Source organism: Macaca fascicularis, chromosome 6 (assembly GCF_037993035.2).
Source record: "Macaca fascicularis isolate 582-1 chromosome 6, T2T-MFA8v1.1".
NCBI lineage: Eukaryota > Metazoa > Chordata > Mammalia > Primates > Cercopithecidae > Macaca > Macaca fascicularis.
Window position 1 is genome coordinate 72,140,741 of NC_088380.1, and position 13,548 is coordinate 72,154,288.

The following is a 13,548-nucleotide window of genomic DNA, read 5'->3' on the forward strand; positions in this document are numbered from 1 at the left end:
GTAAACAATTGTGTACATACAAATAAATAAGTCTATTTTAGAATTTTCTTTAAAATTTATTTTCTTATTTCAATAAGTTTTTGGGGGAACAGGTGGTATTTGGTTACATTCATAAGTTATTTAGTGGTGGTTTCTGAGATGTTGGTGCACCCATCACTCAAGCAGTGCACACAGTATCCAATGTGTAGTCTTTTCTTTTTTCAATTTTATAACTTTATTTGATGTATTTGACGATCAGCGATTAGTTCTCATCCACATTGACTGTCTGTAGATTTTTGAAAGTGGTAACAGGTACATAGGTAACCAAAGTATAGAGCTTATTTGGTGAATCTTCATCCTCATTACGTTTTCTGGACAGCCGCACATGGATTTGATGTGGGACATTCCTTATTCCTTTGGCCCAGACAGCTTTGTTGAGCCTGGTATCAATGCACACACCTGGAGTTCCCATCTCCTTCATGGCAAATTTCCAAATCTCTTTGAATGCCCGAGGGGCACGCTTCTTGAAGCCCGCTCCATGGATGCGCTTGTGAATGCTGATGTGTATTCTTGGGTCACCACCTCATTGATGGCAGAATGGCCCTTTTTCTTCTCGCCACCCTTCTTTGCGGGAGCCATTCTGCCAGGTCCAAGTTGGAAAAGCCCAGTGTGTAGTCTTTTTATCCCTTGCCATCCCCCACCCTTTCCCCCGAGTCTCCGAAGTCCAAAGTATATGTACCATTCTTTGCCTTTGTGTCTCATAGCTTAGCTGCCACATATGAGTGAGAACATACGATGTTTGGTTTTCCATTCCTGAGTTATTTCACCTAGAATAATAGTCTCCAATTCCATCCAGGTTGCTGTGAATGTCATTATTTCATTCCTTTTTATGGCTGAATAGTATTCCATGTTACGTATATACCACATTTTCTTTATCTACTCATTGATTGATGGGCATTTGGGCTGGTTCCATATTTTTGCAATTGCAAATTTGTATGTCCACAATTGTTTCTTGTAGCTCTTTATTTCTTTTTATGTACACAATTTATTACCACTGAGATGGTTCTTTCATAACAAGATGGTTCTTTCTTTTAAAAAGTTGGTAAATTTAACAATTTGTTTAAAAATAATTAAAATTTTTGTGTGTGTTGAAAATTTGAGGGTTAAAAAAGGATAAATAACCAGATGGGGAAAGGGGGTAGTCATTGTTTAGTTAAAATGCGCTGAGTCCTTCTCATGTTCTAGAGAAGGATAGAAATAAGGAACAAATTTAGACTTTGTGAGAAAATTCATGGCTAAACATTTATGTTAAAAATTTAAAGATAACTGCCAAAGAAGATAAACACAATTTATAGATTGCAAGCCAGCTGAGGCAGGCAAAGCAGAACTATAGACAAATGTTATCAATCCAACAGAAGGCAGTAAAAAGGATAGGAAATAAAGATAAAGGATGGTAAGCAGAAACACAAAATGTAGTAGCAAAAATAACTCCAACTCTGTCAGTGACCAGAATAAATGTAAGGAGATTAAATTCACCTATTAAAAGATAGATTATCTGATTGGATTTTAAAAAGAGAAAGACACGTTATATGCTGCACACAAGAACTACATTTGAACAAAGGCTGAAAAGAAAGCATGGGAAAAGATATGGCAGGCAGAAACTACACAGAAGAAAGCTGGGATTTCAGACTAACTTGAATTTAAGGTGGAAAGCAGATGATTCTAAAATCTCAGATTTTCTCTTTGATTTTTCTTGAGGATTCCACTATGACCTACTGCATATCTATTCAGGGTCTCACAGTTATCTCCAACTCAGTTTTGCAAAACTGACATCATTTTCATTTCTAGGCTGTCTCTGAAGCAATTATGGGCCCTACTCTCCACATAGTTGCCCAGGTACCTTTGGTCCTCAGGCCTGCCACTTTTTTCATGGTCTTTGCATTGATTATTAGGGCAACAGAAATATAGACTGTATTTCTCACCAGGGCCCGGAGGCTTCCTGGAAAAGGCATGAACTCATGTCTTTGAGGAGAGTGCCCCACTGGAGTGCCCAGAGCGGAGGCAGGCGGCTCCCTGCAGGCAGATGCAGTCAGCAGCAAGAAATTGGGACTGAACTTTCCTGTCAAAATTGGGTCCTGTCACCCCTGTCTTCTTCATCTGATTCAGCTCTCTCCAAGAGGGAGCAGAGTGAAGCAGTAATGCTGACAAAGCCAACAGCAGAAAAGAAAGCTCTGCTGAGTGATGAGAAGTAGCTTAAGGGGGACAGAGGCTGGGAGAACAGCGAGTACTGTAAGGGTAGTGGGTGGGTGGTAGGGAAGGAAACTGCCGGATACAGACCCACCACTGTCAGTGTGTCAAATCCTAGCCCATCTGCACGCCTGCCTCAGAGAAGACAGGAAGGGGGAAGCGGGGGCAGGAAGTGTGGAAGCCTCAGAATATTTTGGCCCTGCTTGTATTTGACTATGTCAGTTCCAAGATGTTCACCTCAATCTGGCAGTCGACAGTGTCTTTTACAGCAACACAAATCAAATATTCTATTGGGTCAATGCAGAGCAGTCATTAAGTGACCCACCTCGGGGAACTGGATGCATCATTGTCGTCAAACCGGTACTTTGCTGTCAAGCAGGCACACGTCCGACCACTAAGGCATAGTTATTTCATGACCCAGACTCGAACACGGGGACAGTAGCTGCAGCACCCTTGTAAACCCCAGGCTTCGTTCGGCATATATCAGCATTCTGCCTTAATTGAATTACGTAAATATTCAATTTTTAAAATGAAACAATGAGGCAATTCCTTAAACAGAATGCATGCATTTTTGGTGGCTGTTTCTCTTCTGTACTTAAGTGATCAAAGGCAAGGCAACCCTCAAATAGTTTGCAATGCTGGGAGTGGCCAGAACATAGAAAAGTGTCTGAAGAGCAAGGAGGAAACCCCTCACTTTGACAGGCCTGTAGGATTCCCCCAAGGGCTTAATTACTCTGCTGTCATGATCCTCTATTGCTGGCCAGAGACTGAGGCGTGGACAGACACTTGCACAGTCCGAACACAAGCCTTCCCATCCTGGCCCCCGTTTGAAGGGGAAGCAGTCAGGGCCCTGGGCTCCAGGAAGACCAGAGGAGGTAGGGCTCTGCCTCCTCCAAGCCCCCAGTGATGGGCCACTGAGGCCTGCCCATCTGCCACACTGACTTGGTTTTAATGAAAACTGTCCATGTACTGCTACTCACTCCTAATTATCTGTGCTCTGGCCTGGCTGGCTGACGTGTTTATTTTGTGGCTGCCAGACTGGTGGAGATGGTTCTTTCATAAAGAATCACACCGCTTTCAAGTTGAGTTTTCTTTTTGCCCATCATTTGTTTTTGCAAACATTTCAGGATTAATTGAACACTGTTCCCCCTTCCAACCAAAACACATGCTCGCCTTCCCTGCACAATATGGCCATCTTGGCATTTGATCATCTCTGCACACTTTCATTTCTGAGTCCCCAGTGCTGACAAAAGACCAGTCTCAAGTAACCCCAGGCCGCTGCGTGGGAGAAAATTGAGTTTCATTTCAGATTAGCCTCTTCAGTTTCTGTCTCTGAAAAGCTCATTTTCTATAAATCTAGGTTTGGATATCTTCAGGCTCACCTTGAGCATGCAGCTGCATATCTTTTGCTCGTCTTTTTAATTATCACTATGGGTTTGGAAGCTTCTACAATATGTCATGTTTTGAGTAAGGGAAAAAGGAAGAAAAGAATTAGCTCGGGGCAGACATTAGAAAGTGTCAAATAAAAATTGTTCTTCTCTAACATAATTTCACTATTAAGACATCACTGAAAAAAAGTAGCTAGAGATTAAAATGACTGTCTCCTTTATTTCTACTATTGCACACCTCATTTTGTAAAACAAAACCAAAAAACTTTCTATCAACCTCATTATCACCCCTTCTCTCTTTCCAGTGTTGCTTAATCCCACTCACACAGAAGAATCATCTGGGTGTTTTAAAATGTACCAATGTGTGGTAGACAGAATAATGGCATTCCAAAGATGTTCCCATTCTGACCTCCAGGACCCGCTACCTTTCCTGTGATTAAATTAAGCATCTTAGGTGGGAATATTATCCTGAATTATCCAGGTGGGCTCCAAAAGTAATCACAAATGTTCTTAAAAATAGAAAAAGGAAGTAGAAGAAGAGAGTCAGAGTGAGATGTCACCATGGAAAAAAGGCACAAAGAGATGCAACTTTGTTGGCTTTGAAGATGGAAGAAGGAGGTCTTTGGAGGTTTGAAAGGGCAAAGAGACCAGGCGCAGTGGCTCACGCCTATACTCCCAGCACTTTGGGAGGCAGAGGTGGGAGGGTCACTTGAGGCCAGGAGTTCGAGACCAGCCTGGGCCACATATGGAGACCCCTTCTCTACAAAAAATAAAAACATTACTTTGGTGTGGTGGCATGCACCTGTAGTCCCAGCTACTTGGGGGGCTGAGGTGGGAGGATGGGAGGGTTGCTTGAGGGTAGGAGATTGAGGCTGCAGTGAGCCATGATCATGTCACTCCAGCAGCTTGGGTGATGAGGTGAGATCGTGTACAAAAAACAAAAAAGGCAAGGAAACAGATTCTTAGAGTCTCTGGAAAGGTCTGTAGCCCTTCTGACTTACTGAATTTAGCCCAGTGAGACCTGTGTTGAAGTTGTGACCTAGAGAATTAGAAGATAATAAAATTGCATTGTGCTAAGCCACTAAGTTTGTGGTAATTCATTTCAGCAACTATAGGAAACTAATACATCATATACATTTTCTCTAGACTACCTAAGCAGCAGGACTGGGCACCACTGGGTTGCACTGTTTCCAGGTCCTCATTCCTCCCTGCTCCTCAGCCCCTTATAATCTGCTGCTGGGACCCCGAACACCTCCGAAGCTCTTCTCACACACTAGTTGCCTCCTTGCTGACAAATCCCCTGGAAACTTCTCCCTTCTTACTTTACTTAACACTGGACACTTGACCATTTCCCCATCCTGAAGCAGTCCCCTGCTTCAGCTTCCCAGACACCGTGCATCTGCCTTTTCCTTGGACGCTCTAGTCATCCTTGTGATTCTCTGGCTGCTGCTTTTCCTTGGACCAATACTTAAGTGTCGATGCTGGGAAGGCTGCATGTTAGGGTCTGTTCTCTTCTCACTCTGTATACTTTTCCCAGGATGTTTCATCTATCCCTTTGGCTTCTATGTAGTGATGGATACCTACCCTAAATATTTTGCTCTGATCTCTTTCCTGCCTTTCACAGCCATATATTCAACCATTTATCTCAAGCCCAGTATGTCTAATGCTGAACCCATTTTCTCTACCATAATTTCCTTCCTCTGTCTATGATGTTGTTATCCATGTGGCAACTCAAGCCAGAAACCTGGAAAGCATCCTGTCTCCTTCCACTCCCTTGCCTGTTCCTCACTCAAATCTGATGAATCACTTCTCTCCATCCACTCACTACCATCTTGGTTCAGGCTACCTTCATCTCTACCTGAATTATTGCAAGAGCCAAAGCCATCACTCAAAGACAAAAATGCCATGACTCTGTGTAAAACACTTTAACATCTCTCTCATTCCTTAGATGATGAGCTTTTCACTTGTCTTCAAGTCATAGTGGCACTTTGCTCCTATTTTCCTGTCCTGTGGCACCTCCTCCCATGCTGGCCTCTATCCTCACCCCACCCTCTCTCCAAACTCTATGCCCAGGCCATTATGAACCACCGTACTTTAGTCATCTGAATTCACTATGCTTCCTCCTACCTCAGGCTTTGTACATGCCAGTCTCTCTTCCTAAACATATTCTTGTCCCACTCTGGGACTAGCTAAGTCATCTCAGGCATTGATCATAACCTAGCTGCTGCCATGGACTTTTGTCATTCTTTTAGCTGCTTAACATCCATTCATCCTTCCTTCAATATCCTGATTTCTTTCTGGAGAATTAACCATTTTTTCCTTTGCGTCCCCTTGGTTGAATGGTAAATCCATGTGTCAGGCCCCTGTTGCAGAAGCTAAAGGGTGTAAACTCATTTCTCTCATGGCCCTGGTACAAGGAGGTGGATGAGCTGTGACCTAAGCTGGTCAATTAGATGCTTTCCTCCAGGACTTTGAATCTTATACAAATAGCACAAGGATGAATGAAATTGAAATCCCTCCACATTAGTGGCAGGGCTCTGACCAGATTGTTCTGGCTCAGAGATACTCCCTGGGTTCCTGCTTCCTAACCCTTCAAAGCTGCTTTTCTTTCTGCCCTTTATAAGCCTGTTTCTCCAGATTTTCTGTTTGTACTCAGTATCCTTCCATTAAATTCTTTTGTATTTAAGTTAGGAAAACTTGGTTTCTGTTAGCTCTTTAACTGTATTTTCTCTGGCTTCGTAGCCTGGATTAAAAACCTCTCCTGTGGGCTTATCCTTCTCAAGGTAGTTATTTTTATTTATTTATTTTTTTTTATGGTGACAGAGTCTCACTCTGTCACCCAGGCTGGAGTGCAATGGTGCGGTCTCAGCTCACTGCAACCTCTGCCTCCTGGGTTCAAGCAATTCTCCTACCTCAGCCTCCCCAGTAGCTGGGACTATAGGCGCATGCTGCCACGCCTAGCTAATTTTTTGTATTTTAGTAGAGATGGGGTTTCACCATGTTGCCCAGGCTGGTCTCAACCTCCTAAGCTCAGGCAATCCTCCTGCCTCAGCCTCCCAAAGTGCTAGGATTACAGGTGTGAGCAACTGCACCCAACCCTCATGGTAGACATTACAGCGTATTAAAATGGCACTTACTTCTCTTTCTCTCCCACTAGACATAAACTTTTTGAGAGCAGGGACAATACCTTGTTTGTTATTGTATATCCAGTGCCAAGGACTGTGACTGAGATATAGTAAGCATTCAACAAGCCTTTGAGAACAGTGTGAATGCAGTTTCATCTTTTGATGTCACAGAATAAATGCAGAAAAGGCTCATAGTCTGTTGGTTCCAATGTTTCCAAACAAGCTATTGCCAGCTTATTTACATTATTGCCGAAAGTTTTCATTAAGGCTTCCTCTGCCCATGGGCAAAGCATGTAGACAATTGTGCAAAGTGTAAAGCAAACCAAATCAAACCCAAACTGAAAATATCAAAATAGAAACTTCCACTTCAACGAAAATGAGTAGACATACTTTTCCCTATTCCAATCCCTAAATGCAGCAAAACTTCCTGGATGTATATAAAACAAACATAAGAAGATTCTGAAAGATGGAGAGAAGGCAGACCAATGAGGGACTTCAGAACTCATGCAGTGATGTGGTGGTGAGTTCCCTGAGTTTTATTTTTGCTTCATATGTCTCAGACTCAGAGCGGAAGAAGCTAGCAGCCGGGAAACACTAATGTACACTAATGTATAGACAGAAAGAACTCCACCAAAAACCTGTTCTGTCTAGGTAAAGGACCAAAAAAGGGATAGCCTAGCAATAGCTGCCCTATTCCAGTCAAACACCATAGAAAACTACGGCCCCATCCCAACCAACACTAGAGAAAGTTGAGCGGGGAGCCTAGGATGTCAAGAGGTAGCCAACTTCACTCCTGCTAGGGTGGTGTCAGAGAAGGCTGAGTGGGGAGCCAGGACTTTCATCCCCGATGGGTGGTAACAAGCACCTTCTTTTCTCCACATGGTATTAGTGGGAACCACCCAGGGAACCCGGACTTTCATCTCCACATGACTGTAACAAGGTGTGTATTTCCCCTTCCAGCTGGGGAGGATTTGTGGAGGCCTACTGGGGATGCGGAATTCCCATCCCACCTAACAATAATGAGTAGCTCCCTTCTCCAACCAAATGGAGCCTGTACAGAGAACACAGACTTAAACGCCCACTTGGAATTAATAGAGTGATGCCCTTTTGTACCCTGCCAGAGTAGTGTTAGAGCAAGCCAACTAAAACAAGGCTTAAATAAGATTCCAAACCACAGTACATATTGTATAAACTATCTAGGTTTTTTTGTTTATTTGTTTGTTCGAGACGGAATTTTGGTCTTGTTGCCCAGGCTAAAGTGCAATGGTGTGATCTCAGCTCACTGCAACCTCCGCTCCCAGGAGCCTGCCTCAGCCTCCCAAGTAGCTGGGATTACAGGCATGCACCACCACATGCGGCTAATTTTGTATTTTTAGTAGAGATGGGCTTTCTCCATGTTGGTCAGCCTGGTCTTGAACTCCCGACCTCAGGTGATCTGCCCACCTCAGCCTCCCAAAGTGTTGGGATTACAGGCGTGAGCCACCGCACCCAGCCAAAATATCTAGGTTTTAATAGAGAAAAAATAGATTTTTAAATAGAAATTTTATTAAATTTATTAAAAATACATATTTAATAGATTAATTATCACAAGAACCAGTGAGATCTGAAATAAAGAAACACAATCATCAAGATGACACAGTTGTTAGAATTATATGACAAAGATTTTAAAGGAGATATCATAAAAATGCCTCAACTATCAATTACAAATGCCCATGAAACAGATGAAAAAACAAAACATCTTATTAAAGAAATATAAAACCTCAGCAAAGAAAGAGAAGCTATAAAGAAGAACTAAATTGAAATTTTAGAAGTGAAAAGTATAATAACCAAAATGAAAAGCTTAGTTGATGGACTAAACAGCAGAATAAAGAGGAGAGAGGAAAGAGTCAGTAAATTGACAATAATAGGAATATCCAATTTTTAAGAATTGATGCAAAATAGATGTACATAGTTTCAGGGTACAACTGATGATATACTACACTCATATAATTTGTAAGGATCAATTCAGTGCACTTAGGATATCCATCTCCTTAAGTATTTGTCTTTTCTTTATACTGGAACCATTTAAATTTTTCTCTTATAGCTATTTTGAAATATACAATAGATTAGTGTAAACTATAGTCATCCTCTTTAGGACAGACCTAAAGAAGCAAAGTAAATCTTTGCTTTAGAAACTGAACCAATAATTACCATCCAAAGAAGGTGTATTAGTCCATTCTCACACTGCTATAAAGAACCACCTGAGACTGGGTAACTTATGAAGAAAAGAAGTTTAATTGACTCACAGTTCTGCGGGCTGCATAGGAAGCAGGGCTGGGAGGCCTCAGGAAACTTACAATCATGGTGGAAGATGAAGGGGAAGCAAGCACATCTTACTGTCGGGGAGCAGGAAAGAGAGAGCTAAGGGGGAAGTACCACACACTTATAAATCACCAGATTTTGTGAGAACTTACTCACTATCATGAGAGCAGCAAGGGGGAAATCCGCCCCCATAATCCAATCACCTCTCACCAGATCCCTCCCCCAACATTGGGAATTACAATTCAACATGAGATTGGTGGAGGAACACAGAGCCACACCATATCAGAAGGTGAGACAGTATTTGCAGTCTGAACCTAACCAGATTGATGACCTGCTAAAATAACAACAGCAGCAGCAAAATCAACACGCTACAAAGGATTTTAACTGGAATGAAAGTCTACACAAGAAAACATCACATTGTCAGGATGCAATCCCAAATTACTCAATAAACAAAGAACCCAGAAACGTGACCAATTCTCAAGGGAAAAGACAATCAATAAATGCCAACCCATGCAAAACAGACATTCGATTTATCAGACAAAGACTTTGAAGTGTGAGTATGCTCTAATGAGGGAACATAAGCATGCCTGAAATGAGAGGAAAGACAGACATCCTCAGCAGAGAAAGAGAAACTATTAAAAGAGCAAAATTGGATATTTTCAAACTGAAAAATATAATCTGAAATTAAAAATGCACTGGATTGGCTCAGTAATAAAATGGAGAGTATAGAAAAGTCAGTTAGTGGGAAGCTAAATCTACAGAAATTATCCAATCTAAATGACAGAGGAAAAAATTGTTCTCTTCAGTTCATTAAAATGTGTATGACTACTGAAAGGAAAAACTATAACGTTGTCCGGTGGGATTTTCAACATATGCATATATAATACATATGTATATAATACATATGACAACTATGATATAAAGGTCAGTGCTGGAGGCTAAAAGGATCTGTGTGGTTTTAAGACACCTACATTTTACTTGATGTAAAATATTAATTTAAAATAGAGTGTGACAAGTCAGGCAGGTATGTTGTAATTCCCAGAGGAACCACTAAAAAATAATAATTTAGAGATATATGCAAAATGCCAATAAATGAATTAAAGTGAAATTTAAACTAAAACATTTAAATTAAACTAAACTCAAATAACCCCACAGAAGGCAGGAATGAAGAAAAAGAGGAATAAAAACAGATGACCTACACAGAAAAGAAATAATAAAATGAAGACCTAAATCCAACCATATCAAAAGTTAAATGAAGTATAAATGTTAGCACACCAAGAAATTCACTTTAAGTATAAAGGCATAAACTAAGAAGATAGTAAAAGATGCATCAAACAATAATAGAAGGCTCAAGTGGCTATATTAATATTAGACAAAGCAGACTTGGAAATGGAATATTACCAGCAGTAAAGGGGGGCATTAAATAATGAAAAAGGTATATAAGGAGATATAACACTTCCAAATATATATTCAGGAGTTGTATTAATAGTTTGATTAAAAAAAACTAGTTGATTATATATATATATATATTATATTATAATATATATATATATAAATTATATATAAATATATATATATATATTTGAGATGTAGTCTCACTCTGTTGCCCAGGCTGGAGTGCAATGGCATGAACTTGGCTCACTGCAACCTCCGCCTCCCGGATCCAAGACACTCTCCTGCCTCAGTCTTCCAAGTAGCTGGGACTATAGGTGCACACCACTACACCCAGCTAATTTTTGTATTTTTAGTAGAGAATACAAAATACAGGTTTCACCATGTTGGCCAGGCTGGTCTTGAACTCTTGACCTCAAGTGATCTGCCTGCCTAGACCTCCCAAAGTGTGGGATTACAGGCATGAGTCACTGAGTCTGGCCTGATTAGAATTTTTAACAGCTTATCTTGGCATTGTAGGCAGAGTCTAAAAAGAATGAGCGTAGTCTTTACTGGAAATTTAAAAATAGTAATTATGGTATGCCATCAGTTGTTTCCCAGTCTGTGAAACATCCTGTGGAAGAGCTTGTTCTGCCATCATACAGGGTAGGAATCTTGAGCCAATGTAGCAAATGGTTTCTGATAGGCTGACTCCTCATTTCTTACCCTAACAGGTGTGAGTGTTTGACACTATAACTTTGACCTGGCGTGAGTAATCGTAAATGATCCTACATGCTAACAATATTCTACTTATTGCCCTCAGTCCTAGTTTGCAGAATGCTTTCTACCTAACAACTTACTGAGAGAGATACTGCCGGAAACCAAAGCCATGGCCTTGGAGATTCTCTCATCTCCCAACTTGCCTGACCCCCTGCTTCTTGACGGCAGGAGACCGTGATGGGTGTGTCTGGCCTGACATGCCACTAGCACGTGTTTCTTGAGTGTTCTTCTTTCCTGGGTTGGAGAGTCATGATCTGATTCTGATTCTTTCTATATTTTCTCACAAGGTAAGGGAGTGATTATGGGCCAGCCTATCTACTAGCTTTTGACCCCTTTGCCAACTGTTCTTCAAGTCACAGTATAGAATCTACCAAGGGAAGTCAGGAATCAAAAAGATGTTGGTGGATTGCTGCAATTAAATAAAACCATGAGGGAATTATAAGAAATAACTATCAAGTCCAGGTTTATGTTTATTCTTTTCTTATCTTTTTTCTTCCACCCCAAAGATATTATAGGTTTATGTTTAAAAGATCAATTTCATTATAATCAGCATATAGGAGGCCACTGTAAGAAACCCTGAGAAAATTGGTAGCAAGGTCACCAAGAGTGAAGCTAGCAAAAATCAACTTTAAATGGATGAGGACAAAGAACACACACATACCAACACACACACATAAACCTATGGACTATTCTCAGTCATGACGATCATTGCCACAACCCTCAATAAAATGTGTGCAAACAGATAGCATATTAAAAGATTAATATTACATGACCAAAGGAATTTATTCCATGAATGTAAGGGTGTTTCAATATTTGTATGTTTATTAATATATTTCACATTAATGGATTCAAATATTATAGAAAGATTTCCATCAATTTTTTAAGAAAAATTCAACATCTATTCTTGATTTTTTAAAAAAGTGTGCATAAAATGGGATTTATTAGATATTACTCTGTTATGCAAAACCCAGTATTATGCCTGTCAGGAAAAGGTAGAAGCATTCCCATTAAAATTCGGAACAAGGAAAGAACACATCATCACCAGTGTAATTTATCACGGCCTGGTGGAGTTTTTCAGCACAATTAGAGAAGAGAAAGAAATGGATGGTTCAAAAGTGGGGATATAGGACATAAGTTATAATTATTAGCAGATTTATTTGCCTCAAAAAATCCAAGAGACAATATTGAAATACTGTTATAGTCAGGGAATGTAGCAAGGTAACTGAATAAAGGTAGTGTATGGAAATCAATAGTCTTCATATATGCAAATTATAATCAATAAGAACAAGAGGCCCCCAAGGGCAAATACCAAATATGTGAAATACTTAAGAATAAACTTAAGAAATGTACAAGGTTTATAGAATGAAAACTTTAAATACTAATGAGGATCACAAAAGGACACTTGAACAAATAACATACTAAACTGATAGAAAATTATATCCTTATAAAGATATTAATTCTCTTTAAGTTAAACTAAATTGATAACATACTGTCAACAAAATACAAACTGCAGTGTTTTTTTGGAACTAGACAAGCTAATTCTAAAACTTATATGGCCCTGATTGCTTAACGGATAAGGCTTTGGCCTCCTAAAATTTATATGGAAAAAATAAACAATCCAGGAAAACTAGGAAAGTTATGAAAAAAAAATGAGGGAACTGTTTCTACTAGATATGAAAACAATATTCAAAACAATGCGACACTGAATATTAAGTAGATAAATATACTAATGGAAAAAGATTAGAAAGTCTAGGAATAGATCCTCAAGCATTGAGGAATTTATTTTGTGACTTTCAAAGCAGTGGGTGAGCTGATTATATGTTGGCATTTACCCCCATTCCCAACCTTCCATGCTCCCCTCTGTCACAAATATGCTGGCTGGAAGCCACATTTCTGGATTTTCTTGTCAGCTGCCTATGGTAAGGTTCTGCAACTGAGGGCCACTCACTGGTTGGGATTGAGGAACAAGAGGTGAGACGGAGCCATTTTTCTGCTTCTGGTGCCTCTTCTGGCCACAGGAGTAGCATCAACAGCAGGTAACTTGGGCTCCACCAGCATTAGTAAGAATGGTGGTAGTTTGAGCAGCATCCTTAGAAAGTAAGTTCCTGGGTTCCTGGTCAATGTCTACGGGAATGTTCCAAAAAAGCAATGACCCTGCAGCCAGCAGCTCAGCAGTGAAAATAAACTGCTGGTTTCCAGCCCGGGGTCACTAGCAGCATCATGATCACAGACTGATATCCCTTTCACCTGTTGCTTCTTTAGCCCTTCCAATTCTTTGTCACAAATTGTTTGCATTAATTTATTCTCTGCTGGGAATATCTAGAGTACTTCCACATTTCCTAATAGGACACTAGCTG

At 40.4% G+C, this 13,548-nt stretch overlaps 1 pseudogene; it reads right to left on the bottom strand.

Moving 5' to 3' along the window:
• Positions 1-204: 204 nt before the first annotated feature.
• LOC107129960 (large ribosomal subunit protein eL31-like) lies at positions 205-618 on the bottom strand (annotated as a pseudogene).
• Between the last annotated feature and the right edge of the window lie 12,930 nt (positions 619-13,548).